The 9571-nt window shown below is 37.0% G+C and overlaps 1 pseudogene; it reads right to left on the bottom strand.

Moving 5' to 3' along the window:
- Positions 1-3639: 3639 nt before the first annotated feature.
- LOC116190429 lies at positions 3640-9201 on the bottom strand (annotated as a pseudogene).
- Between the last annotated feature and the right edge of the window lie 370 nt (positions 9202-9571).

Genomic DNA, 9571 nt, shown 5'->3' with positions numbered 1-9571 from the left:
CCGCCTATTTTGACCCATTACGAAAGTGTCGGCATATGTACGGTTGAGGCGACAATTTTTGCCGACTCTTTTATAAAGGTTGGCTAAAGTACTTCATGGGGCGACCAATTTGTAAGAGCCACAATAGACTCAACCTAGGATGACGAATTTGTGCTGACCTTAATTATGGGTCGCCAAAAACCATACATATGCTAACTCCCTTTTTTGTGAGTAGACTTGTCTATGACCACCATTTTTTGTCGACTCATCGGAAAGGGTTAGCCAAAAACCTCTTTTGGGCGACCGAGTTTTTTGGGTCCGGTTAGTTTAAAATCAAAAATGTATAAATAGACCGGTGAACCCACGTGAATCGATCGGCTGGATGGGTTCAAAATTTTTTAAACATGAAGGACCAAAATATAAATTTGAAAAATAAAAAAACTCAAAAAGCCAAATGAAATTATGAAACCCTAGTCTTCATCTTCACGGCATCGTGGGAGGTCCAGAGCTGGGGGCCGCTGAGATCGAGGACGAGGGTGAAGGGACACGGAGAACCTCTACTAGGGTGGATCTTGGCGAGGTACTGGAGGCTGGAGTGTCTTTGGTGACTGGGATCACGGCATCGTGGGAGGTCCAAACTGGGGGCTGCTTAGATCGAGGACGAGGGTGAGGGGACGAGGAGAATCGCCACCGGAGCGGATCTTGGCGAGGTAATGGAGGCTGGAGGCTGGAGGCTAGAGGCGTCTTTGGTGATTGGGAGGAGGAATGTGTTCGGTAAGGAGACGACTTGAGCATGGAACCGATGGATCAGAGAGACAATGAAGAAAAAGAAGAAGAAGAAGCCGCTGCAAACCATGGATGATGAGGAGTTAAAAAAAGGTAGGAATTAGGAAGGAAATGAAGGAGAAAAAGAAGCAGCAGCTGCATTAGAGAGAGAGAGACGAGGAGGAGCTGTGATAAGAGGGAGACAGCAGCTCCACGTTCTGATACTTGCCCTTTGTAGGGCTAGCAATTCATATCGCGTCGTATTTATACGTGTCGTGTCTAAACGGGTTCGTGTCATCAAAGTCATAATCCGTACACGACACGATTATTAAACGGGTCATGTTTTGAAAACCCGAACACGACCTGTTTATATCCGTGTCAACCCGAACACAACACGTTTAAACCTGTTTATCGAAACGTGTCTTAATAGGTACACCTGTCCGTACACGACACGATTATAACCGGTTACCCGACACGTTAACACGACCCATTTATTCATTAATCCAGTTACACAGACACTTTAACATGACATTTTATCCTATCAACCCGATTACACGGACATATTAACACGATCCGTTTATTCGACACGTAAACACAACCCGTTTATTCGACACATTAACATGATTACGACCCGTTATAGAAATTTCTAAAAAGTTAACCATTCTCATTTCATTCATAGAAATGGACCATAATCTAGGAAGTACAAAGATCATGAGATATAAGTCTAGTCTTAAAAGATTACAATAACTTGTAATAGCATCATATCATTGCACTTCCAAAGTAGGTATTCATCAATTGCTCATGTCTTCCTCAATCAGGTATTCATACTCAGTCAAATAATACAAATCGGGAAATTCTCCAACACAAGTCTCTTTTGAAAACTCATACGATCCATCCCCCAGGCTTCCTGCAACGAACAAAAAGTTTTCTCACTGTTTCATCCAATCCACAAATCAGATGTCACTACCATGTCAGCCACGGGAAAGCAAAACCAATTAATGCAAATGGAAAAGAACACGCAAATTAAAGTGTTTGCAACGCATACCGAAAGGAATTGGAGGCTCTTCAATAAAACAAATAGACAAACCAACTGGGATCAGACAAGCAGCAAGCAGCAAAGTTTCTTAGCTAATCAAGTGCAAGTATTCAAGTCAATATCCTTCCACTTTAATCAATTCTATAGAGTCTTTAATCTGTTGTATATATGGAGTCTTTAATCAATTGCAACACAGGATGCTTAGCTAATCAATTGCAAGTATTCAAGTCAGTTATCTAACTAAATTTCCACAAATCACAATCAATAAGCAGCATGCAGCAAAGCAGAGCTGAAAAATTTGACGAAATCAGAGATGCAGCAAAGTAGAGCAGGGAAGAGGAGTGTGGAGGGCAGGGTCTGCAGAGCAGCCAGGAGGGATACCAAAGGTTGAGGTCGCGCGGTCAAGCCAGGGTCGAGGTCGACTTCGTCTGAGGTCTCGGTGACGTCGCAATGTCTGAACAGTTAGAGAGGGCTTGAGATCGAGGGCCCAAGGTCAACGGCTCGAGGGTCGCAGACTCGCAGGGTGGCGGTGGCGGTGGCGGTGGCGGTCGTGGGGTCGAGTCGGGTTCGAGGTCGACTTGGTCTGAGGTCGAGGACCGAGCCGACGTCGCTTCGGCTGAGACTCTGAGGTCAAATAAAAGGGCTCGAGTCGAGGTTTGCGGGGTCGCGGTCGCGGGGGTCCGAGGTCGCAGGGTCGAGCCTGGTTCGAGGTGGAGCGGAATGGCGGAGCGGATCGTGGACGGTGGAGCGGTGGAGACTTCTTCTGCTGACAGAGGTGGAGGCAGAACGGGAAGAGGAAGGGACGAAGTCACGAAGGATTACGGGTTACAGGAACTGGTAGGCAAGCACCGCAAGAGGAATTTCAAAATTAGGGTTAGTGGAAGGGTATATTGGTACATTCAGTTAGATAAACGGGTTAACGGGTTACACTATTAAATAACACGATTAAATACTTCTAAATAAATAGGTTTAATCGTGTCTAATCGGATTATGCGGGTTCAACCTGTTAAGACACGCTATTAACCGTGTCTAAACGGGTTAAACCAGTTTAGATCGAATATCAAAAAAACTCAACCCGAACGCGTTTAACTTCGTGTCGTATTCATGTTATGTTATCGTGTCATATCAAATTGTCGGCACTAGTCCTTTGTTCTAGACACATATTATCTATTACTTATTACTATTTTTTTGCATTTTATATTATTTTTTAAAATAATAAATATTTATCTATTTTATAATTAAATATGCAGTCCGACCCATCAAATTCCCGGTTGAACCCATGAATCCATATCTCGACCAATTCAATGTCTGGTCCGATTCTGATAACACTGGCTATAAATAAGAGGGTCAGAGCCAATGTCGTTCCAGTGTACAGGTTGCTTGCCTGTCATTGCCCACCAATCAGGAGAGAACCAAGGGTCAAGAAGGGATTTTTTTTTTTTAATAATTACATTTTTCTTTTAGTTTTAAAGGAGGAACGCACATAGAAGATAAATAGGAAGAATCTAGTGACCATCCGTCACTATGACGGGAGAATCTGCACAGAAGATCAATTGGAAGAATCTAGTGAATGGGGGATATTTTAGTCGATCCATAAATAATATCTGTGGAAATAGTAGATTTGGTCGTGGATTTAGCCCGAACTTTTCGAAAATACACACACATATATAAAGCAATATAAAAAGAGGTTCATACCCAACAAAACTACTTACGCATCACACGGCCTTAATTATTAATTTTTTTGGGGGTAAGCACACACGACCTTAATTATGTTATACTACAATACGCAAGATCTTTAAGGGGAAAAAGACACACTTCACTCAATCAAATTCATGTAGCTATGTATAGACCAGTCCCGTCTCGGGATTAAGCCAATGCTTCATTGATTGTAATTTAGAGCTGAATCGGATGGACGAGTAAAGCAGTCACATAGTCCTTCGTGTCAGTTTGCGAGTTGGTGTATCGATCTTCACCCTTATAGAGCACCTCAATCACACACGTAAGGTTGACAATTCGTGTGAGAAGCGACATGGGGACTGGGGTCGGCCGGAGGCATTCATCGTTGATGTCCTTCCATGCATCATCCATCATCTTCCGAAGTTTCCTCTCTGTCTCTTGCTCTGTGGCACTGTGGTGTTTCATGTAGCATTCCACTGCTGAAGCCACATGCCCTCTCTTCTGCTCAAACTATATATATATGTATGACAAGAAAAAAAAAAGAAAGAAAAAAGATTTTCAATATAGAGTTTTCCCAATATATAGTTGTTGAGCTACATGTACAGATCTTTGGAATGAGTCAAATGTTCTAAGAAACTGATCTTGTGACGAATTTTTTTTTTCCCATTCTTTTTCTCTTTTTGGGGTGATAGATTCTGTTACGAATAGTCTATCGATGTTTCACCTTGTGTCCGACAATGTCATCCATGAATCGGCACATGATCTTTGAACCACGCAAGCTCATGGGGTTACTTAACAGCCACTTGAAGGCATCTTCGGAGACGACATCTCCCATTCCTAGGAAAGATGTGGTCGCGAGCATCATGTAGGCAGTCGTTTCCAGTGCAATGGACATGTACTCTTCCAGTGTCGGTGTGTAGTCTTGATGGAACCAATTTAACTCTTCGAAGTAGACCCTCGCTTGATATTTCATTTGATCGATTAGAAATTAAACTATATAGTCCCACAATGGTAAAATATAGAAATCTCAACTTAATATAAATTTCGTTTCTACTCACAGCACATGCTTCTTTTGCATAGGAGAGGCGGTAAGCTCTATTCTGTTCAGCTAAGTTTTTCTCAAATTCACTGTAAGTGTCTAGCAGTGTCTTGTAGTAAATCTGCATGTACTGTGGGAGCTCATCGACTGCTCCAATGTCCCACCTAGCAAATTACAAAAGAGAAGTAATAAATACGAAGTTCTAACACAAACTTTCGTACGTATTGACCTTAATTATGACCTAGCCAATTTTTTTCTTGGGTTCTAGTTTGTTTTACTTGTATATATCATATCCAGGTATGTTGATCTTCCTCGACTTGTCGGCCAGACAGTCCATATGATGGGGCCTGACCAAGACCAGACAAACTTGGCTTTAGGTCCCCTAAGATCCAGGATTCAGCCGTTAATGAACTTAAATGGATATCCCCTTCTTACTTGTCTCGGGAATTTAATGTGTTGATGTTATGACAATTAATTTTTCATGGAACCGGAAAGAGGAAAATCAAGCCAGCTAGTTTACTCATCCACGAACTTTTAAGTTCATTCTTAATCAGATATATAGAGAATGCAAACTATCAGGAATTCTTATATAACACTAACCTGTCTATTGCATTGGTTAAAAGTTGCAGCTCTTCAGGTGTCCCATACAGATCATAGATATCATCCAAAATCGAAGTCAGGGCAATGACTTTGGTGAGCATCATCCTCGCTAGTGAAAACTCTGGCTCAAAATACACTCCCAAGATCCAGAAATACAACTCTGTAATTCTATCTCTTGAGAACGGAAAGTTCCTCTCGACATCTAGACGATCCTTCCACCACCTACATGAGTCAATAAGTTCAAATTCGTTGAGCCAGTTGTATCGTTTCAGCCAAAAGATTAGTTACAGTGATTTTTAAGACTACTGAATCGGTGTTCATGTAGTTTTCAGGAGCATTTTGGCAGAGTGATCAATTTCACAACTGAAGAAAGGTAAGAGATATTGACTGATCGAGTTTTGCGATGAATCCATTACAAGTTGCAGATATTAACCTTGTGATTTCACAGAGCTCCTTTCGGTGAACTTCTGCAACAAGTTGAAATCCAACTTCGCCAACGCCGACAGCACTTCATTGTGAGAAGCATCGTCTTCATAGAGTTTGATATAATGCCATGCGTTTAGTCTTACCAATCCCTTCCGTAGACAGTGCTCTAATGCGCGTTTTACTTCAGCTAAAAGAGTAGGGCTTAGCTTCGGGTCATCGTGTTCCACAGCTGATTTGAGACGCTGAACGGTGAAACTTAGGGCTTCTTCAAGGATGTCCTCTCCGCCGCTCCGTGAACCCTAAAGTGGCTAGCTTCATATAAGTTCAGCAGTCCTCTCACATCTTCGACAAGCGATTAGCTGAATTCCCCTTTGTTGTCCTTGAACTTCTCAAAGATATCTGCGTAAGATTGTAATCTTGCACTAAGGCGCGCATCATTATTATATGTATGGTTAAATATAATACTCGTTATGAGTTAATTATACGTATTAAAAAGTTTGTAGGACACATTGGATGTTGTTCCTGTACCTATGAGAATGATATGCGGAATTACACGAGACAGCACGAATTTTTTTGCCTTTTTTTTCATGATGCAGCATATCTATATAGTTTGCTTTAATTTCATTAGATAGACGAAATTTTTGGATTTTTTTTTGCCACACACAACATCAACTTTCAGTAAAAAAATATGATGGAAAACTGATGTGTCACCATTTTTTTTGACAGCCTTGCGCACATGAAAGATAAAATCGTGCAAGATGACGGAAAGCTGACGTGTCACCATTCAATAATACTTTCTTACTTATATTTTTTCCTAACCATTTTTAAACTTCCATTTAATAAGATTTTCTCACTCACACTTTTCTTAACCATTTTTAAAACTATTTTTTAATAATAAATTTATCATCTACTTTCACATCTACATATATAGATATATATATATATATATATATATATATATATTCTTATACATCAATATATTTGTCAACATTTACAATCATTGCATGGAATTAAGTTGAGTTGGATCACTTATCCAACTCGAAAACCAAACGCAAGCTAAAAAATCATGCTATCTGATGTGATTCTCTGGATAGATGTGACATCTGTAGTTGGCCACATGTTGTACAGGTTGGGTGCTAAGTCAGCTTTCTATACATTTTTTGATGAAAAATTTGACATTCGCTATATGGTGAAAAGAAAAGATCTAAAATTTCGGTGTCATCTGGTGAAATTAAAATAAATTGCATTGGCCCTCATGGAAAAAGGTCATAAACTATGCTCTATGGTGTAATTTTCCCCAATATATGATCCTTCGAAGATAGCATATGGTGTTGCGGGATCGCCCACTTCGTTCGATTTAAATTTGATAAAGGGAAGGTGATCAAAGATGCTAAAAAAGAATCTTAATTATCAAGGAAATCCTTATTTACCGCATGAAATCCTATAGCCTTGCTGACGAAGTAAGCAGAACATGAGAGCAGTGGCACAAAGGTCATGAGCATAGTCTACATGGTCACAGTTGACAAAGTACCGACTATGAATTTGCTCAAGAACTTCGGCAATCTCTCTATCAAATAGATAGCCAATTCCTAGGCACTGGATCTGATCAATCAGATTTAGCTTGTTCAATGGCTTATGGAAATCATCATCGGCATCAGTTAGCATCCTCTTCACCTCCATCTTGAGTCTCTCTATATGTTGCTTTGCTCTTTCATCGGTTGTCGTCTGAACAGAAATGAAATACAATATATAAATAAGTGCTAACGAAGATTCCAATTTCTTTTTGTCGTTCAATTAGTACAGAAGTATTCATCATTTTAAGAAAATTAAGAATTATTTAATAAAATTATTCAAATTAAAAACTATAGCTAATCATTTAAATCTCAATTAACCTAAAATTAGTCACATTTAAATCTCAATTACTACCTAAAATTAGTCAAATTCACAAAAATTTAAAATAAAGCACAAGTGAATACTGAAGTTTAGTTTTATACGTTGTATTATTGTTATTATTGTTGTTGTTGGTGTGGCCATAGTCGTTATTGTTGCCATAATATTTTCTTGAAAATTAATAAATAGATAATTGAAATGATGTATATGAACACTATATGATCCTCTAATCATAGGTCCAGTAAATGCATATCCACTATTATTTTTATATATTATTTCTTATAAAAAATTCATTACAAAATCCTTACAATGCACGAGTTCGATAACCTGGTATTACATCTATATATATTTATATTTATATATAAACATGATTACATGATAATTAATAGGGTCATAAAGGTAAATTTTGTGATATCATAGGGATGAAAGGTAAATCTATTATATATATTAATTTGAATACAGTGTAATAAATACTAACATAATTGCAAATATATAATATTAGGACTAAATTAATAATAAACGTATAATAATTAAGAGTTTATAAATAAAAATACTTAATAGTTTTAATATATATATATATATATATATATAGAACTAAACAGGACTAAATTAATAATAGATGAATAAGAATTAAGAATTTATAAATAAAAATACTAAATAATGTTAATATATGTGCATAAATATGTTTGGACATGAAATATTTTAATTTTAACATATTCTCAAAATTTAATATAATTACAGAATTAGCCTCAAAACTTGTCATACCAATTTTGAATGGAAGAAATAATAAATTTGAAAATGTTGCATCATTACTCATTCTCTAATATAGTAGTAATATATGACTTAATCACAATTCCTTAAAATATTTAAATAAAATTATTAGATATTATATGCTATAAAAAAGAATTAATTTTTTTATTAAAATTTTGAAATTTAACTAAAAATAATTAAAGATAAAATAGGTAAATATAATTATATTTGTAGTAAAAGTCACGTGAAATGCACGAGTCAAGAAAACTAATATATATATATATATATATAGTAAGATTGTCTATGACAAAAAATAATTCATACCCCTATTTAATACAACAAACTCCTTCAAAGTAATATAAATAAAAACATATTTAAGAAAAGTCAAATTAACTATACATTCAATAAATGCCATTATCCTAATCAATTCGATCCATATTCAAAAAAAATTATTCTAGTTAAATTGAAAATATAAAAGGTAGATATTTTATTAGTTGTTTATAAAAGTTATAGTATAATCTGTTCATTTTACATAGGACTAAAAGAAATTGTCACAGCTATTAATTATTAAATTTCAATTGGATTTATACGAGCTTAGACTCAACTTCACCAAAAAATTTGAATTGTTAGATGGTGAAACTCAAGATTTATATTAACCCATGAATTTTGTATTCTCTAACCGGTGTGGGATTGTTTTTTAATTTTTCTATATTGACTCTCAACACGTTTTTGTCTTGTTTAAATTCCTAGTTTGGTTTCGGCGCCTAGTCTATGGGAAAAAAGAAAAAAGAAAATAGAAGTGTCTTGTCTCATTCAGACTTAGCACGGAAAATATTGTTTTTCATAGGTAATTTGGGAAAATATTAGTAAGATAAGCTTTTGCATACAGTGAACGTAATGCATATGCGTAGATATACTATTTACGTACCTCTGACTGAGAAGGACATTTGAGGAAATAGTCCCCCCAAACACTGGGATGATACCCAGCAGAACGACGTTCAATGGTTGACGTTGATGATGAAATTTTATCAGCAGACATTTCGCTCATTCTTAATTAATTAAGGGAGAGAGAGAGGAAACTTTAGAAGCTTGGAATTAGTAGAGAGAGTTCTGGTCGGTCGGGTATATTTGTAGAACGGTTTCCTTCTTTGGGATTGAACCCTAGCAGGTGAAACACTCGTTCTGATGCTCTTTTTCTGCTCTCGGTGGAATTATTAAAAACATGCCACCTTCTTCACCCAAACTAAAAAAGTTCACCAAAAAAATATTCAAAAAAAATAAAGTCACCTTGTTATCAATGTGAACTATAATATCCGAAAACTCAATTGGGTCCCGACTAATCCAGTCGAATCGAGTCGGTTTATTAAAGGGTAAAACTCTTCCAGCATGGATTTTCTGCATTTGCAATG

This window comes from Punica granatum, unplaced genomic scaffold (assembly GCF_007655135.1).
Source record: "Punica granatum isolate Tunisia-2019 unplaced genomic scaffold, ASM765513v2 Contig00435, whole genome shotgun sequence".
NCBI classification, from domain to species: domain Eukaryota; kingdom Viridiplantae; phylum Streptophyta; class Magnoliopsida; order Myrtales; family Lythraceae; genus Punica; species Punica granatum.
Note: the sequence above shows the minus strand (reverse complement) of the source record. Positions and strands in the feature narration are given on the sequence as shown.